The 20,394-nt window shown below is 42.9% G+C and overlaps 1 protein-coding gene and 1 pseudogene across 3 annotated transcripts in view; one reads left to right on the top strand and one right to left on the bottom strand.

The window, feature by feature from the left end:
- The window catches only part of LOC145353375 (rho GTPase-activating protein 6-like), a 554,657-nt gene that overhangs the window by 270,080 nt on the left and 264,183 nt on the right, over positions 1-20,394 (bottom strand). The gene's annotated exons all lie outside the window — the stretch shown is intronic.
- LOC145353547 (U2 spliceosomal RNA) lies at positions 4,994-5,136 on the top strand (annotated as a pseudogene).

The raw sequence follows: 20,394 nt of genomic DNA, 5'->3' as shown, positions 1-20,394 counted from the left end.
TCTACTTCTTTCTTTCACACTGCTAATTACTTTTCCAAGTTTTGTATCATCTGCAAACAATAAAATTGTGCCCAAGCTCAGGTCATCAATATGTATCAAAAATAAGAAGTCTTAATACTGGCGTCTGGGGATGCTGTGCAACTTCCCTCCAATCCAAAAAACAATTACTGCATTCTGTTTCTATCTGATTTGTATCCATTTTTCTCTATCCCTTCAATCCCATGTGCTTTAATTTTGCAAACATCTGGCATTTTATCAAATAAATTCTGAAAGTCCACATACACAACATTAGCCAGACTACCCTCATCAACCCTCTCTGTTACTTCAAATGGGATGCTGGCCTTCATAGCGAGGGGGATTGAATATAAAAGTAGGGAGGTCTTGCTGCAGCTGTATAGGGCATTGGTGAGGCCGCAGCTGGAGCACTGTGTGCAGTTTTGGGCGCCGCACCTGCGCAAAGATATTTTGGCCTTGGAGGGAGTGCAGAGGAGGTTTACTAGGCTGATACCGGAGTTGAGGGGGTTGAGCTATGAGGAGAGGCTGAATAAATTGGGCTTGTACTCGTTAGAGTTTAGAAGAATGAGGGGAGATCTCATTGAGACGTATAAGATGATGAATGGGGTGGATAGGATAGAGGTGGAGAGACTCTTCCTGCTCAAAAAAGACAGTAGGACTAGGGGGCACAGCCTCAAGATAAAAGGGGGGCGGTTTAGAACGGCGTTGAGGAGGAACTTCTTCACTCAAAGGGTGGTGAATCTCTGGAATTCTCTGCCCGTTGAAGTGGTGGAGGCTGCCTCACTAAATATTTTTAAGAAGCAGGTTGATGGGTTTTTGATAAGCGAGGGGATTAAGGGAGAGGGCGGGAAAGTGGAACTGAGCAGCAACAGATCAGCCATGATCTTATTGAATGGCGGGGCAGGCTCGAAGGGCTGGATGGCCTACTCCTGCTCCTATTTCTTATGTTCTTCTGTTCATCAAAGAATTCAATCAAGTTTGTCAGACATTGCTTGCCTTTGGCAAATCCATGGTGACTGTCATTAAGTGGGTATACCGGCGTTGGACTGGTGTAAACACAGTAAAAAGTCTTTTGACTGTCATTAACCCATTTTGTACTATCAACTGTGCTCCAATTAGTCACACTTCTGCTTGAGTTAGCAGGTTCAATGTTCAAGTCCCACTCCAGAGGCTGAATAATATAAGGGATAGAGGTTTGCAGCATGAAAACAGGCCCTTCAGCCCAACATGACCATGCCACCCTTTTTTAAACCACTAAGCTGATCCCAAACGCCTGCATTTGCTGATATCCCTCTATACCCATCCTACAAATGTAACTGCATAAGTGCTTTTTAAAAGACAAAATTGTACCCGCCTCTACTACTATCTCTGGCAGCTTGTTCCAGACACTCACCACCCTGTGTGTGAAAAATTGCCCCTCTGGACTCTCCCCTCTCATCTTAAACCTATGCCATCTAGTTTTAGTCTCCCCTACCTTTGGGAAAAGATGTTGATTATCTAGCTGATCTATGCTCCTCATTATTTTATAGACCTCTATAATACCACCCCTGAGCCCCCTATGCTCCAGGCAAAAAAGTCCCAGTCTATCCAGCCTCTCCTTATAACTCAAGCCATGGAGTCCCAGTAGCTTCCTAGTAATTTTTTTCTGCACTCTTTCTGGTTTAATAATATCCTTTCTATAATAGGCTGACAGAAACCAGAACTGTACACAGTATTCTAAGTGTGGCCTTACCAATGTCTTCTATGACATCAACAAGACGTCCCAACTCCTGTATTCAATGTTCTGACCAATGAAACTAAGTATGCCGAATGCCTTCTTCACTACTCTGTCCACAGTGGGATTGGGAAATCCTGCCAGTAGTGGGACTAGTCTTTGCAGGGACATTGGAGATGTGATGTGCTCGCTTGTGTCTGGTTTCAATGATCATTCCAAGTTTTTTTTTTATTCCTCACTCTCTTTTTCCGTCCTTTTGCAAGAATTCCTCGGCTTTTCCTTTAGGTTGAGCTGCCACGGTTCAGATCAGCCGTAATCAGTGGCTAGAGTTAACAATGTACAACTGAACTCTACTCATTTCACTGCATTTACTGGGGATGGGGAAAGGACAGATGGCTCACCTCCCTGGAAGCAAAGTCGGTGTGGAGCCAACATGACCTTCCCAGCAATCAAAAAGCTCCACCAATCCAGGCAGCACCAAGAAAGCCAAAAATGAAGGAAGAGTGCCCATGGATCCCTAGAGCAGCTAAGTCTGAAATCTTGGGCAGATCCAAGGAAGGGAGGGGTGGGGGTGGAGGTGAGATTCAGTGGTTTGGTTTAAGGCTATGAGTGAATAGAAAGAATGGGGTCCATCTTAGGGGAGGCCATTCCCCAACTGGCAAAGGGAAACCCCCAAAGCTTAAACATTCTAGTTCCTACTCGCCTATTGAAGTTTATTAAAAAAAATTGGCTGTCTTACCAGTTTGCTGACACTAAGCCTTTTATGGTGTGGGCAACATATCATCAGGGTCAACTGGCCTGATAACAAACTGAATTGACCAACGATTACTTAAACTTGGCGGGCGGACTGCTCATGATGGCATCCAACCATCTCCAGTATTATGGAGTGAGCTCGGTGTGGGCAGGAAGGTGGTGGGGTAGCCTCCTGCACCTTCACTCAAAACACATCTGGCAGGGGAACATAAAATGCAGCCCCAGGACTTGGACACAAAAATCAAAGCTCACACACTAGTGTAGTAATGAGGGAGCACTGAATTAGTAATGGTGCAATCTTCCCGATCAACCATTAAACTGAGGCCTCAACTGCCCTCTCAGCTGGACGAAAGATCCTGTAGCCTATTTCATAAAGAGCAGGGGAGTTATCCTGGAAGTCCCAGCCAATATTTATCACCCAATTAACATCACCAAAACCATTTATCTGGTTGTTATCAAGTTGCTATTTGCACAAGTTAGCTTCTGTATTTCCTATATTTACAAGGTGACCACATCTCTAAACAATCTTCATTGGTTGTAAAGCTCTTTTAGATATCTGGTGGTCACGAAAGGTACGATATAAACATCAGTCTGTCTTTCTTTCTATGTCTTCCAAGTGACAATTCATTCACACTCAGATGAAAATCGCTATAAATTCATTAGGCTGACTGGCCTGCATTGCTAGGTTTATTCCTATCCTGTGTTTTGAACAGAGGTGTAATATTTATAATCCCTTTTCTGCTTTGAGCATTGACAACCTTTTAAGTACACCCTCATCACGTATGACCATCATATCCGGTTCCTCTAAACCCCTCCTCCTTTACTGTGACATTGACCAGCATTCTCACCTTTTGTGGAAGGATTACTGAATGGGGGAAAACACTGATCACATTGAAGCATTTTGACTAGTTACGTTACAGGCTTGTGGACTGCACTGCAATTAAAACATAACTAAATGTCATTTATAAGTCAAAGCTTTTGAAACAAATGCTTTAATTTCTGTCTTGCTAATAGATTAGATTTTATTGCATATTGGCCAACGTAAATCTGAATTTAATGGAAGAAAAATTGGCCTTAACTTCAATCAAGCTACATTAGCCAGAAGTAAAAGGACTCCTAATTAGTCAACAACCTGCAGCCAGAGGCCACTATTAATCACTTAAGGACTAGGAGTAAGATCTCGCATATTTCCTGAAGGCTCGCAGCTGCTCTCCTTAACTAGACATTCTGTTGATGGAAAATCTATAATTGAGGTTACCTTCAGTTCAACACATACAATTGTGGGGAAATGTAGCCATTTTCCAATTACACCCAGGCCTATAGGAATGAGCCAGGCAAACACCACATTCTCCGCATCAATGGATCTACTCTCTGATGACAATCTGTCACTATTAGCAGGAGAGGGGGGAAAAATAACTAACTTCATGAAAAGAAATCACATCAATTCTAAAGCAAATTGAAGTTCAAACAAGCAGTTGCCCTATTATTTTCTGAAAGCACTTTCTACTTAGAAATAATTTCAGGGTTCTTTAAACATCTGCTTTTTTAAACCAATTTCTGGGAACTTTTTGAGAGCAGGATTAATATTATATAATATTTCTCACAGTCACTAGAGATCGGCATTTCCCAACAGTGACTACCTTCAAAGTACTTTGCTGGCTGGAATGCAGGAAACGTGACAGCCAATTTGTGCACAGCAAGATCCCACAAAGAGCAATGTGATTGACAATGACCAGGTAATTTTTTTGTGATGTAGACTGAAGGATACACAGTGGCCAGAACACCAGAGAGAAATCTCCTACCTTTCTTTGAAATAGTGCCATGGAATCTTTTGCATCCACTCGAGCAGACAGCTGGAGCCTTGGTTTACCATTTCCTCTACTATGTCAGCATGAATTTTTGCACTCAGGAGATAGCTGACAAATATAAAACAAAACAACCTGGCCAAAACTTACCATGGCGTTCTGACCAGAATCATATCGGAGAATGCAATTACATTACAACTTTGATGACAGTAAGCATGTAACATGCCAACCTGATGCCATTGATATGATTCACAAAATCATCTGTCCTTTGACTTCTGCCATAGAGGGGGACTCAAGTTTCACCAGGGAACAGGAGTCCGGCAATTCAGCCCCTCATGGCTGATCTGAACATCAACTCTTTACCTAACATTGCTGCATTTCCATCGTTAAACTTAATATCAGAATTCACGCTCTCCCAATCTAGCAATTCACAGCTGACATTCTTGAGGAAGTTTTAAGAAGACAATCACTGTGGCGGTTTCCCAGCAGATTTTAATTTTGGAGTACGTTCTCCCAGTTGGGATTCAACAAAGGCTGAAGATGCTCATTTACACTTTATGACAGTGTAGACCATCTCCACCCATCAGTATTTACTGCTGAGAAAAGCATGGATGTTAGGGAACTTGGGGAAATAAATAGTGATGTCTTGAGAAGTGTACATAATACAGAGAAAGAGGTGCTCTCCATTCAAAGTATATAAATTTTGTGTGCTTCTTGGCCTTTTGGCTAAGATCAAGTGTAGTAGTGACATGCTGCACTTGGTTGAAGTCATTAGGTTACATTTTAGCTTCATTTGAAGCAATTTTTAAAAGTGGCATCTTGGCCTTTTGGCTAAGATGCCAATGAGATCAAGCCTTGGAGTAGGAGCTATGCCTACTCCAATCAGCTTGGATCATGTAGATCAAGCCCAAGACACGAGGTGAGAGCCCTGTCTTGTCGGCTTGGATTGGGAATGTCTCAACTTGTTGGGACTCTGAATTGGAATAAAAACCAAAACAAAAAAAAACTCTTTCTATTTCAAGTAATCCAGATGACTGGACTAAGAATAATCAGGAGAAATGACACTTAAATCCCAGCATAGTACCTCAAGAATCTGAATCTAGTTTTTCTTTTTAAAAAGTTAAAAACAGAAAACTGCTCCCAGTAAAATAATAGCATGAAGCCATACAACTGTGGCAAAAAAAATCCAACTGGTTCACTAATTCCTTCAGAGAAGGAAACCTCCCACCCCTGAACTGCTTGGCCCACATTTGATTCTGATCCTTTAACAACATGGTTGAATCTTAACTGCATTCATGGGGGACCTCGTACATCAGTAAGTTGTATCAAACCTCTGCTGTAGTGTAATCAACTACAATCTAATCAGGGCAACTAGAGATGCTCCCCTTGTGTGTCTTGTTTAATATGTCAAACTTACATATAAGGCCCCAAATGCATTAGATGACCTCTACAAACTTACAGGCAAAATAAAAACCTATGGACCTTTGAGAGGGATTGGCTTTCCATTCATCCAAATTTACACACAATCCCTTTGTTATAATAACTAACAATGTAAATATCAACACTGTCAGATTGAATCTAATATGACTGATTTGATTTGCCAGCAAATCAGCTAGCAATTAGATCTGAGAAAGGGTTCTCAAGTGGGATCAGCTGGGATTTTAATGAAATGTGAAAAAGGAAAGAATTCAAAATGTGCTAACTAAAAAGTTTGATTTGCTATTGGGTGGATCCAAATGTTCATTGGTGTCACATGATTACCATGAATAAATCAACAACGTGAAGCTTGTGATAATGTTACAGAAATGCTATATTACATTGACATGCGACTCCTACTTATTGTCATCATCACCATCCTCAACAACTGCACTGTGCCATGCTGAGTAAAAGGCATGACATATTCGTAACTTTAAACATTGGTTGTGCTCATATGGAAGCATCTGGAACTGCAATTATTTATTTAAAAATGAACATTGATGAACCACTACGATGGCTGTCAAGGGAGTGAAGTGACCACTGCAACTTCAAGACAGATGATCAAGATTTCAGAAAGTCCTGAATTGAATCATAATAGGTGATGGCTTTGCCCTTGAATGGTTTATGCCTGGACAGCATTACGTTGGAAAATGGCAGACAGCATTCCATAAAGGTTACCCCAAACCATCCAGTCAATGGATTGATACACACTGGGTGGGATTTTACAGTCTCGCTCATCCCAAAACCATTAAATCCCACCCGAGATCAACAGACTTTTCCCCCTCACCCACTCCAATTCTTGTGGTGGGCGAGATGCTAAAATCCCAGTGGCTGTGTCTCTAGGTTTGCGATGTAACGAAGGAAAATTTATGAAATCAGTTATTCACAAAGTGTGAAAAATCATTATCTATCTTCTATTGTATACAAACGGCCATGAACATGGGTGAAATTTTCCAGAAAAAAGGGCAAAGTGTCAGATTCTGACAGAAAACCTAAAGTATTTTTCTCCAGAAACATAGCCAGGTTTTCAGATCAGACCTTCAGATCAGACAGTGTCCAAACAAAAAAATTGGAGGGTGGGGAGCATAGTTTTCACTGTCATTCTGTCTAACACACTGGGCATATCAGCCCCAGGATTTGTGACATGGCCAGCACTAGGTTTGGAGCCTACCCCTCTGTCTATACCTACCTGGATTCTCAAAGTTTTCAAAGGCCCCCTTTCCAAGGTCCCTTTTTAAAATTACATTCAGGCTATTTTGGCTGTCAACTCACCAAATTAGTCGTTTCCCAGCATTTGTCCCACTTCTCCTGCTCTTACAGGCATCCTTGATGAACCTAGAGTCATAGACGTTCTCTAGTTTAACTTGACACTTCAGGAAAGTCGGCAAATTAACAACTCATTACCTACGCTGGAATCTATCGTTCAAGAAATTTTTGTTCTGTTTATTGTAGTTCCAACCACTTGCACAAATAGTTGGAGATCATGCACTGGAGAAGAAGTAGGATCACGTGACAGATTTGGGACAGTCTTAGATTGACAATTGCTGATCTGGTAATTGGGCTGCACTGCTTTTGTTTTGGTGTGGCGTGACGGAAAATGTCTTTAAGCAGGTTCCCCAAAAATGGCCAAACTGCCTTCATATCGTCTCCTGCAGAAAAGTGGCTCGCTCCCTCTAACTGAATGTTAAATTCAATCATACTATGGTTACTGTTACCTAGGGGCACCTTCACTATGAGATCATTAATTACTCCCATCCCATTGCACAACAAACATTTAGCATGGCCTGCTCTCTGGTTGGCTTCAGAACATACTGTAATACACACTATCCCGGAAACAGTCTATGGACTCCTCATTTAGGCTACCTTTGCCAATGTGACTTTTCTATTCTATATGTAAAATAAAATGTCCTCTCGGTAGCACAGTGGTTAGAACTGTTCCTTCACAGCTCCCGGGACCCGGGTTGAATTCCAGCCTAGGGTGGCTGTCTGTTTGCACGATTTCCCCATGCCTGCATGGGTTTCTTCCAAGTGTTCTGGTTTCCTCCCACAGTCCAAAGATATGCAGGTTAGATGGATAGGTCATGTTAAATTCCCCTTAGTGTCCCAAGGTGTGTAGGCTCGGTGGATTAGCTGTGCTAAATGTGTGGGATTAGAGGGATCGAGCAAGGGAGAAGGCCTGGGTAAGACACGCAGAGAGTTGATGCAGACTCAATGGGCCAAATGCCTCTTCAAAGGGATTCTATCATTATCGCCGTGCCTTTCTGACAAGTTCCAATTATTTCTTCCTTTATACTCAACCCTACTATGTGATTACTGTTAGGGAGCCTGTGCCCAACTCCCACAGTGACTTCTTGCCTTTATCATGACTCATCCCCACCCAAACCATTTCCACATGCTTGCTCTCCTGAACTCAAGTCATCCTTCTCTATTGAGTCAATAACACCAATAATGAACAGAGCCACCTCACCTCACTTGCTGTCCTGAATATTCAGTACCCTTCAATAGTCAGGTCCCAGTCCACGTCCTCCTGCAGTCATGTCTCTGAAATGATTACCACATTGCACTTATTTATTTCTATGTGCACTTCAAATTTATCTGATTCGTTTTGAATGTAAAGTTTATTTATAGTCCCAAACAAAGCTTACATTACACTGCAATGAAATTACTGTGAAATTCCTCTAGTTGCCACACTCCGGTGCTGTGCAGGTATATGCATCTAACCAGCAGGTCTTTCAGACTGTGGGAGGAAACCGGAGCACCCGGAGGAAAACCATACAGACAGTGACCCAAGCTGAGAATCGAACCCAGGTCCCTGGTGCTGTGAGGCAGCAGTGCAAACCACTGAGCCAATTCAGATACAGAGCCCTTAGTTTTATCCTTTTTCTTATAACCTTTAATCTCATCTGTTGATTTACTGTTAGATTTGTGCTCTCTATACCTTCCTGTCATGATTGGTTTTCATTTCCTGTAATAATACTTTTCTCGCTTGCCTCGTCTCTGCTCTTTCATTTACTACATCTTCCCAAAATTGATCCCTTGCCCCAACTACTTAGTTCAAAATCCTCTTTATTTTGCTAGTTATGTGGATCACAAGAACACCAGTACAGTTCCAGTACAGTTCAGCTATACACGCAAAAGTACAGATCCTACTTTCTCCAGTACTGTTGCCAGTACTCAATGAACCCACTTCTCCCACACAAGTTTTGAGTCATACATTCATCTGTCTAATCTGATTTGTCCTCTACCAATTTGCATGTGGTTCAGGTAATAATCCAGACCATTCTTTTTTTCAAAATAATCTTGATGTTCAACCCCCAGCCATCTGGCCTTACTTGATCTACAATTTAAGAATGAAAAAAGCTTCTTTCTTTACCAGACTCACAAAGACACATGAACTGTTAACAATTCATTTTGTTTACACTTGTAGAAGTGCACTGTCTTCTTTAATTGTATCTTTCTTGAGTACATGATTTAGATCTATGATTGACAAATATACCGTTCTGTCGGGATAGGCTCTGACTCTCTGCAATCCTGATTTGGAGTAAGCAGTTAAATGAAAGTGAAGTGAATATGGAATGTATATGTAATGGTATGCCAGTGCGGTTCCATTTGCTTTGTCTTCCTGCCCATTTCCACTTTCATTCCTTGACCTTTGAAAGTTAGGCGTTCATTTTAAAATTTTAAAATTTAAATTTAAAATTTTAAAAATAAAAGGCAGTTGACGTGGTATACATGGATTTTAGTAAGGCGTTCGACAAGGTTCACCATGGTAGGCTTCTGCAGAAAATGCAGATGTATGGGATTGTGGGTAATCTAGGAAGTTGGATCAGGAATTGGCTATCAGATAGGAGACAGAGGGTGGTGGTGGATGGTAAATATTCATCATGGAGTACAGTTACGAGTGGTGTGCCTCAGGGATCTGTTTTGGGGCCACTGTTGTTTGTAATTTTTATTAATGATCTGGATGAGGGTATAGTTGGGTGGATTAGTAAATTTGCTGATGACACCAAAGTTGGAGGTGTGGTAGATTGTGAGGAAGGGTGTCATAGTCTGCAGGGAGACTTAGATAGGTTGCAGAGCTGGGCCGAGAGGTGGCGGATGGAATTTAATGTGGAGAAGTGTGAGGTAATTCACTTTGGTAGGAGCAACAGATGTGTCGAGTATAGGGCTAACGGGAGGACTTTGAATAGTGTGGATGAACAGAGGGATCTAGGTGTGTGTGTACATAGATCCCTGAAAGTTGGGAATCAAGTAGATAAGGTTGTTAAGAAGGCGTACGGTGTCTTGGCGTTTATTGGTAGGGGGATTGAATTTAGGAGTCGCAGTGTAATGTTGCAACTGTACACTACTCTAGTGCGGCCGCACTTGGAGTACTGTGTGCAGTTCTGGTCCCCGCATTACAAGAAGGATGTGGAGGCGTTGGAGAGGGTGCAGAGGAGGTTTACTAGGATGTTGCCTGGTATGGTGGGGAGGTCCTATGAGGAGAGACTGAGGGATTTAGGGTTGTTTTCGTTGGAAAGAAGGCGGCTAAGAGGGGATCTTATTGAAACATATAAGATGATTAGAGGTTTAGATAGGGTGGATAGTGATAGCCTTTTTCCTCGGATGGAGAAAGCTAGCACGAGGGGGCATGGCTTTAAATTAAGGGGGGGTAGCTACAGGACGGATGTCAGGGGTAGGTTCTTTACCCAGCGGGTGGTGAGGGATTGGAATGCCCTGCCTGCTGCAGTTGTAAATGCGTCTAGTTTGGGGGCGTTTAAGAGATCTCTGGATAGGTTTATGGATGAAAAGGGATTGGTATAGGCTAGTGGGTCATTGTTTTTGTAACTGGTCGGCGCAACATCGTGGGCCGAAGGGCCTGTTCTGCGCTGTAATGTTCTATGTTCTATGTTCTATATGTTCTATCTTCTAGCCTGAGTGTGTACATAAATAATCCTCTTTGTATAAACCAATGGAATCACTGCTCAAAGTGAAAAACTTAATTCTGTACCCTCCTATTTGTAATCAGTTTTTAAAAAGATTTCTAAATTCTCATTACTGCGTATCTGTACCAGCAGAGAAAATATCTGACAAAGGATCATCCAGACTTGAAATATTAGCTCTATCCTCTCTCCACAGATACTGTCAGACCTGTTGAGATTTTCCAGCATTTTCAGTTTTAGGCTCTAAATTAGCAACCTTTGTCTGACATTTGGTACTGCTTAAGTAGAAATTTCCTATATAGGAATGTTGGGAAGGCCAAAGCCTTCATCTTCAGTCCCCACCACAAACTTCATCCTATCCAATCCCCTTCCCTGGCAAAAATGTAAGGTTGAATCAGACTTTTAACAATCTTGCTGTCATAGTTGACCCCCGAGATGAGCTTCGGAACACATATTCATATCATCACCAAGATTGTGGCACAGTGATTAGCACTGCTGCCTCCCAGTTCCAGGCACCCAGAATCAATTCTGGCCTCAGGTATCTCTCTGTGTGGCATTTCAACATTCTCCCTGTGTCTGCATGGGTTTCCTCGGGGTGCTCCGGTTTCCTCCCACAGTTCGAAAGATACGTTAGTTAGGTGCAATTGGCCATGTTAAATTCTCCTTCAGTGTGTCTGAACAGGAGCTGGAGTGTGGCTCTAGGGGATTTTCATAGTAATTTCATTTGCAGTGTTAATCTAAGCCTATTGTGACACTGATAAATCAACTTAAAAAATCTCTGGAAATTCAATATTCATATCTAGTAGCTTTATGGATAATACATCGTAGCACTGAATGCTCATTATGAAATGAACGCCTAACTTTCAAAGGTCAAGGAATGAAAGTGGAAATGGGCAGGAAGACAAAGCAAATGGAACCGCACTGGCATACCATTACATATACATTCCATATTCACTTCACTTTCATTTAACTGCTTACTCCAAATCAGGATTGCAGAGAGTCAGAGCCTATCCCGACAGAACGGTATATTTGTCAATCATAGGCCACACATACACAGACACAGGGACGCATACAGACTCTCAGCCAATTCACCTAACCTGTACATCTTTGGCCTATGGAAGGAAACAAGAGCACCCGGCAAAAGCCTATGCAGACATGGGAGAATGTGCAAATGCCACACAGAGAGAGACCTGAGGCTGGAATTGAACCTGGGTCCCTGGAGCTGTGAGACAGCAGTGCTAACCACTATTCTGCCCAGACATTCCATATTCAGTTCCATTGAAATCAATGGAATTAAGTATCAGGTGGAGGGCATAACAGGCATTCCTATCAGTGTGTAACTGCACCTTCTGTGCTTCAGGTACACCAACAAGGTCAATGACTGCATCTATAATTGATATGCAACATGTTCCATTCAGATCCATACACAAGGTATGTTTCTGTATGTGCAATCCTTCCAGATCAATGCAGAAACTTTTTATATCAAAGACATTTTGTTTCTATGAAATACAAACTTGTGAACCATTTTGATCTTCATTAGAGATGAATTTTGGAACAATCCTGGAATTTCTGTGAAGTCTGTAATTCTGGATGTGAGGAAAGCAGAGTACACAATGCTAGGCACACCCCTTCATATTTATGCCCATTCACTTAGCTGGTATATTGTAGATGTGGCCTACTGTCAGCTTACATGACAGTAACAATGCTGACGACACCAAAGTTGGAGGAGTTGTAGACAGTGAGGATGGATTTTACAGTTTGCAGAGGGACATAGATAAGCTGCAGAGCTGGGCCGAGAGGTGGCAGATGGAGTTTAATATGGAAAAGTGTGAGGTGATTCACTTTGGTAAGAGTAACAGGAGTACAGAATAAAGGGCTAATGGAAGGACTCCTAGTAGTGTTGACGAGCAGAGAGATCTCGGGGTACATGTGCATAGCTCCCTGAAAGTTGGCACCCAGGTTGATAAGGTTGTTAAAAAGGCGTACGGTGTGTTAGCTTTTATTGGTAGAGGGATTGAATTTCGGAGCCGGGAGGTCATGTTGCAACTGTACAAAACTCTGGTGCGGCCGTACTAGGGGTATTGCGTACAGTTCTGGTCGCCGCATTATAAGAAAGATGTGGAGGCATTGGAAAGGGTGCAGAGGAGGTTTACCAGGATGTTGCCTGGTATGGTGGGAAGGTCTTATGAGGAAAGGCTGAGGGACTTGAGGTTATTTTCATTGGAGAGAAGAAGGTTACGAGGTGACCTAATTGATGCATACAAGATGATCAAAGGATTGGACAGGGTGGACAGTGAGAGCCTTTTACCTCGGATGGTGATGGCTAACACAAGGGGACAAAGCTTTAAATTAAGGGGTGGTAATTATAGGATGGATGTCAGAGGTAGGTTCTTTACTCCGAGGGTAGTAAGGGCGTGGAATGCCCTGCCTGCAACAGTTGTGGACTCGCCAACTTTAAGGGTGTTCAAACGGTCAGTGGATAGGTGTATGGATAACATTGGAATAGTTTAGGTTAGAGGGTTATTAGATTGGTTCCACTGGTCAGCACAACATTGAGGGCCGAAGGGCCTGTACTGTGCTGTAATGTTCTATGTTCTATGGATAATAACAAAAAAACAACTGAAGCGAAGTTGACATTTCTGACCTATTGCCATCACCTGAAAACTGCACGCATTGGCGAGGGAATTTGGATTAAATCAACTTTCTGCTTACCCTTTTCAAAAGTTGCTCACAAAAGCACCATATAATGTCGTATGGACATCAAGGCAACAGCAAATCCTACTCATGGGTTAGTTAACAGAGATGAACAGTGCATTTTGTTTTACGGGAAACTAATAGTTGGGCTGATTTCAGAACTATTCATCAGTGTTCAAATCCTTGGTGGTAAAAAATCATCTGCTATATAAATCAAAACATTCTTTACAGCTGACTCAGTGAATTAAAAAAAAATTCCCAGTATCAAATGACACTAGCAGGGTATGAGGCTTTGTAGTTGATTATCCTTCTGTTGGAGAAACTGCAGTGAGTTTGATCTGCAGGCGTAGTGGACACAGATGTTTACAGGCTCTTGGAACGCTCAGTGAAAAGACAGATCTGTTTATAATTTGCAATATATCGAATTTTTATATGCAGTAAAAGCTAAAACGAGCAGTAAGTTTCCTCCAAATACTACTGAATGTTTCTGTCTGATTTTTATTGCCAATTGTTATTTGGAAAAAAGCATAATTGCATTGCTACTCACACACCCAACAAAACATAACAGAAATAAATCTGCATTAACAATACCTCTTATATGTGGCATTCAAATATAAATTGGCCCCATCCACAGATTCATTATTTGATTACCAGATATCAGTGCTGTTTTGTCAATGGCAAACTCAGTCATTTGCTAGTGAATGTGCTGCCTAGCCTGTGCAGGGCACTGTCTCTGGTCAATATTGATTTCACTCAGGGAGGCATTGCAGATAGATCTCCAGTTGGTCTCAACATCATAGATTTGAGAGAAGGGGTAGCAGGGTTCAAACACCTGAACAAAATGCATGCTAGAATGTGTGATGTCGTACACAGAGACTTTAGTAAAGCGTTTGATAAGGTTTCCCCATGGTAGGCTCATGAAGAAAGTAAGGAAGTGTGGGATAGAAGGAAATTTGGCCAATTGGATAAGTAACTGGCTGTCTCATAGAAGACAGAAGGTGGTGGTGGAGGGAAAATTTTCAGACTGGAGGCCAGTTACCAGCGGTGTACCACAGGGATCAGTGCTGGGTCATCTGCTATTTGTGATTTTTATCACTGACTTGGAAGAGGGGGCTGAAGGGTGCATTCGTAAATTTGCTGATGACACCAAGATTGGTGGAGTAGTGGATGAGGTGGAGGGCTCTTGTAGGCTGCAAAGAGACATTGATAGGATGCAGAGCTGGGCCGAAAAGTGGCAGTTGGAGTTTAACCCTGATAAGTGCAAAGTGATTCATTTTGGTAGGACAGACTTGAATGTGGATTACAGGGTCAACGCAGGGTTCTGAGGAATGTGGAGGAACAGGGAGGTCTTGGAGTTCATATCCACAGATCTCTGAAGGTTGCCCCTCAAGTGGATAGAGCCATGAAGAAGGCTTACAGTGTGTTAGTGTTTATTAACAGGGGGTTTGAGTTTAAGAGTCATGGGGTTATGCTGCAACTGCACAGGACCTTGGTGAGACCACATTTGGAACATTGTGTTCTGTTCTGGTCAGCTCACTATAAGGAAGATGTAGAAGCATTGGAGAGAGTGCAGAGGATATTTACCAGGATGCTGCCTGGTTTGGAGGGTAGGTCTTATGAGGAAAGGTTGAGGGAGCTGGGGTTTTTCTCTTTACAGCGGAGGAGGATGAGAGATGACTTAATGGAAGTTTATAAGATGATGAGGGGGATAAATAGAGTGTATGTTCAGAGACTATTTTCTCGGGTGGATGTAGCTGTTACTAGGGGGCGTGACTATAAGGTTAATAGTGGGAGATATAGGAAGGATGTCCGAGGTAGGTTCTTTACTCAGAGAGCGGTTGGGGTGTGGAATGCACTGCCTGCTGTGATAGTGGGGTCGGACACCTTAGGAACTTTCAGGCGGTCACTGGATAGGCACATGGAGCTCAACAGAATCATAGGGAGTGGGATAGCTTGATCTTGGGTTCAGACATAGTTCATGACATCAAGGGCCGAAGGGCCTGTAGTGTGCTGTACTGTTCTACGTTCTATGTTTGTGTCCACATGTGTTTGCGTATGGATGTGTCTGTGTGCCCACATCCCAAGAATGATTTCCTCCTAGATTTGTATCAGTTTGATGCAACTCAGTGACTTGTAACGCTACGTCAAAGAGGAGTCAATTTTACGTTGGTGGCACTGGAATGAGGTACCAGCCCAGGCGAGGATGTTAAAGACATTAGTTGGCAAATTGGGTAACAAAAAAAAACCTGCTGTTGCTGACTTTTGAGTTACTTTTATTTTCTGGATTACAGTACCATAAGAATTATTTTAATGGATTAAAAATCCAGGGAGATGGGTTGAAATCCCACCACAGCAATTGGAGAATTTAAATTCAGTTAACTTATCGAACCTGGACCAAAAAGCTAGTCTCAATAATGGTGGTGGTGAAACTACAGAGTTGTTGTAAAACCTCTGCTGGTTCACTAATGCTTTTAAAGGGAAGGAAATCGCCTCTCCATACCCAATTTGCCTTAAATGTGACTCCATGTCCACAGCAACATGACTGATTCTTAACTGTCCTCTGAAATGGCCTCACAAGCTACTTGTTGGATGAAAACCACCACAGAATTTATACTTCATGTACTGGAGTACTTCAGGAAGGCAGTTCCAGAACCTTCTCGAGGAGAGTTAGGGATGGGCTATAAACATTGCCCTTGCCAGCAACACTCACATCTGCGAATTAATTAAAAAAAAATCCACGTGAATGTCTTCATGTGAGACACAGAGAAAGAGCTAAGTGATTACAGGTTAATCTGCTAGTGGTGTGAGGTGTTATAAATTTAGACATGCCACAGGGGTTCATTAAGATTCAGGGAAGCAAGTCAGCCACTAAGCTTGCCTTTTTGCAAAAGTTGATTTACACTGTTCTGTATCACCAAACATGGGAGCAGGACCCAGGAAGAAATTAGTGAAGCTCTTTTATGACCTGGATAAGACACCCATGTTTTAAGCACGAGAACACCTTAAATCTCTTTGCAGTTGAACTGAGTGAAAATCGGTTGAATTTATGAACCATTTCTTTTCCCACAGTAAATAACCATTGAATGTGATGAAATTCACTTTTTACAAATGGTTACAACTTCTGTTCCCCAACCACTACAAAGGCAAGAGAACGCTGCCACTAAGCCAACACTGACACCCTAGCAGAGGCGTGGACAAGCAAAGATCAGAGAATTCTATCAATATCAAAGTGCCTTGAATGTTCAAACATCGCTGACAGAGTCTTTAGTACAACAGCCCATCCTGCCCTTATAATAGCTCTCAAATCTCATTGGATTGGCAACTCAGCAGGGTGTTGTACTGGGACAGCTAAGCAATTTAGGGCAACCTTCTGGTTAACACCCATTTTAAACCAGCCCCTCTTTGGTTCCAATTGACAGCACCGGGATTATTTTAATATTAATAATGATATCCATTGTAGGAAACAGTGAAGAGTTCATTTGAATAAAAAGAAACAGAAATGGACTTTTACTATAAATTTAGCAATTGTGTAAAAGGCTTTGTACCATCATTAAACTTACAAAGCGGACCTTAGATATCCAAGGTTTAGGCTGATTCTGAAACAAAGCATATTGAGATGACCATCTCCAGGGTTCCCATTTTTCATTGCTCTATGTTGGATTCAGCCTTCACTTAAACTATCTTCATAATATCCTCATGAAGCAAAACACCTCTACACCAACACTATAGATGCGCAAGTGTGTCCAAGGTTCCTTCTAAGTTGGCAAGCATTTAGTCACCTACCTTAATATATCCTTCTTTGGCTGGCTGTCACTTTTTATCTGATTGTGAAGGTTCTTGAGACATTCTTCTGCTTTGAAGATGTTATATAAATGCAAGTCGTTATTTTTACTGAGGCCTTTTTTTTACTGGAGATATATCAAGTTACTTTATCAGTCAGAAGATTGTGTGATCAAGATCCCTTCTGCCTCAATTGCACCTAAAATGTATATAATGTAAACATTATCAGAGAGAGTGTAGCATTATCAATGAGTCTGTTCTCCAGGTGAGATGGGAACCCAGTCTATGTATTAGTGGTTATGGTGTATGGTACAGATCCACTATTTAAAGAAAGCCCCAAGTCTCAAGTAAGCTGGCTGACATGCTACCTTCTACCAATACTGCCAAGAATCTCGATTCAGAGCAATATCTGGACTCTTGTTGTACACAAAATGGCTAATCACTACATAACAACCGTTACTGAGTTCACAAAAAGACTCATGGCGTGAAATATGCTGAGACTTCCTGAGAACTTAACGCTAGTCTTTTCTTTTTCTCTCCCTGTTTTCAATGCAATTTGCTTTGAATGTTCAGCAGCAGTGATCACGACTGGCATCAACGTGCCAGGGAATGTGCACTTTTATCCCGAGACCTGCATTTCTAGTTCTTGTATGTCTTTGAGGTTTGATACTGCATAACTTGCAAAGACATGTACAGCCAGATGGTCAAATATCAGCTATCACTGTTCTCTGCCTTCAGGGATAGATTAAATTGAAAGCAGATTTTACCACAAATGCAGTAAACAAACAGCAACATTTGAACTGGAACCTGTTCTGATACTCAGGAATTTATTTATTTGCAATTACACATCTCAGTGTTAACAAGAAAGCATGTAAAGTATAAAATGAGATGGTCACAGTGTATCACCCCTACAAAAATTATTGTGCACAGCAGAAAGAATCAAAGCTGTAATCCCCCAGGGGGCAGTTATTATGAAACATGGTCCCACAATTTGCAAGAGCAGAGAGTATCTCACCACATGCCCCATTTGTTAGATATTTCACTATCACTCTTCTGCTCCAAAAAGTTTGCACCACAAATTGCGAGAACCGCAAGTTGATAATGACATGGTGAGGCAAACGGGCATCGGGGACCTTGGGTGGATGACGAGAGTAACAGTCAATGAGATTCAAGCGCAGGGAAAGAAACCGAGGACTGACAGAGAATGAAATAGGGTGAAATAAGGTCAAGTTGGATAGAGGAAGAGGAAATTAATTTTAACTTATAAAAAACATCTAGAAACATATTATTTCCCCGCAGGAATAAGAACTCCCCTCTTACTCTTTGAATATTGCTGGGGGATATTTTACGATCGCCTGACAATCAATTCCTACAGTACAGACGGAGGCCATTTGGCCCATCGAGACTGCACTGACCACAATCCCACCCAGGTCCTATTCCATAACCCCACACATTTATCCTGCTCATCCCCCTGACTAAGGTCAATTTAGCATGGCCAAGCAACCTGCCCTTCTTTGGAGGGTGGGAGGAAACCAGAGCACCCGGAGGAAATGCATGCAGACATGGGGAGAAAGTGCAAACTCCACACACACAAGTGACCTGAGGCCGGAATTGAGGTCCCAGGCACTGTGAGGCAGCAGTGCTAACCACTGTGCCACCCTAAGTTAGACACTGGCCCTGATTTTACCATTTTCATTCTAAGTGCTGAATCTGGGCGTAATGCAGATCCGACTCAGAAATCTGCTTTCAGGTACCCCTATGCGCACTCAGCTTGACAAAAAAACACGAGTCCCCTTCGCGCTATGGTTGGGGCTTAATGCGGCGGAAATGATCATAGCTCTGAACTGCGCATGCGCAGTTAGAAAAAAATTTGAAAAAGCCACCCATGTCAGATTGCTCCTGGGTCGGAGAAAGTGGCCCAGGAGCGAAAAGCAGGAGCAATGGCTTCCACACACATCACCATTCCCCTTATCCACCCACACCCCCCGTTACCCAGACCAATCGCAACCCCCCCCGCCCCCTTCACCCCCACTGACTGTCCATAGAGTAGTAGCGGACCCTCCTGAACCCCCGCCCCACCCCCTCACCAGGGATCCATCTGATCTCCCACCACCAGTGAGTGATCGGGCTTCCATCCCTCCCCCCACCTTCCCCACCAGAGATACATCTTACCCGCCTCCTTCCTCCCCACTTCCAGCGAAACAACCTGGCCTCACTCCTCCCCTCCCCCCCCCACAGAGTGGTCTGGCCTCTCTCATCCCACCCTCAGAGGAACATCTGACCCGCCTCCTCCTCCTTCCCCGCCAGACAACAATCAGCCCTCCTAGCCCTCCCCCTCACCGCCAGACAACTATCAGCCCTCTCCCCCTACCACATCAATGATCACCATCACCCCCCCCCCCCCACAACAACGCTCGGCCCTCCCCCCGCCCTCTGCCAGAGATACATCTGACCCGCCTCCTCCTCCTCCACCCCCCCAATCAGACAACGATCTAGCCTCACTTCCTTCCCCCCCACCTCCAACTAGAGAATGATCTGACCCACCTCCCTCCTCCCCTCCACCACCGATCTGAGTCAGAGAGCCATTGGAAGCTCTGAACTCGCTCTCCAGCAGCTGGAGCGCCCGATTCAGACTTTTATGCAGCAGGTTCATTCCCGATCGGCGAACAAAGTGGGAAATACTGATTAAGTTGGGTGGGCAGTTCATTAATTCAATTTAAATACATGCAAATACATTTAAATCACCGTTGCATCCATTTTGGGCGTGAATCGGATCGCTGCTATTCCCGGGTTTCAATGAAGTGGCAATCTGCGCGGACGCGGGCACGGATCACGGTAATGGCCTCACACCCAACTTCACCATGTTTTCTTGCCCCGACACAATAAGCAAGATCGGGCCCATGGTCTTTATTTAACATCTCGTCTGACGGACAAATCTTTTGCAAGGGAGTTAAACATGCAAGCTCCTAACTCGGAGCTGAAAGTTCTACCACTGAGCTTAATGCAAACAGATAATTTCAATCTGAGATAGTGGCTGGGTAAGGGATGAAATCAATAGCAAGGGTACAGGGTTTGGGGTGACGGTAGAAGACAGTGGCTTTGATCTCCCTGATAATTAGTTGCATTTCAAAATAGGCATATTTTAGAAATTGAAATGAAGGTTTTAATTGATTTGAACCATATTTTTTTTAAATTGAAATGCAGTAGCTCATAATTTGACTGATCCGATAATAAT

The sequence above is a fragment of the Carcharhinus amblyrhynchos genome, chromosome 15, assembly GCF_965287045.1.
Source record: "Carcharhinus amblyrhynchos chromosome 15, sCarAmb.v2.hapA, whole genome shotgun sequence".
NCBI classification, from domain to species: Eukaryota; Metazoa; Chordata; class Chondrichthyes; order Carcharhiniformes; family Carcharhinidae; genus Carcharhinus; species Carcharhinus amblyrhynchos.
Note: the sequence above shows the minus strand (reverse complement) of the source record. Positions and strands in the feature narration are given on the sequence as shown.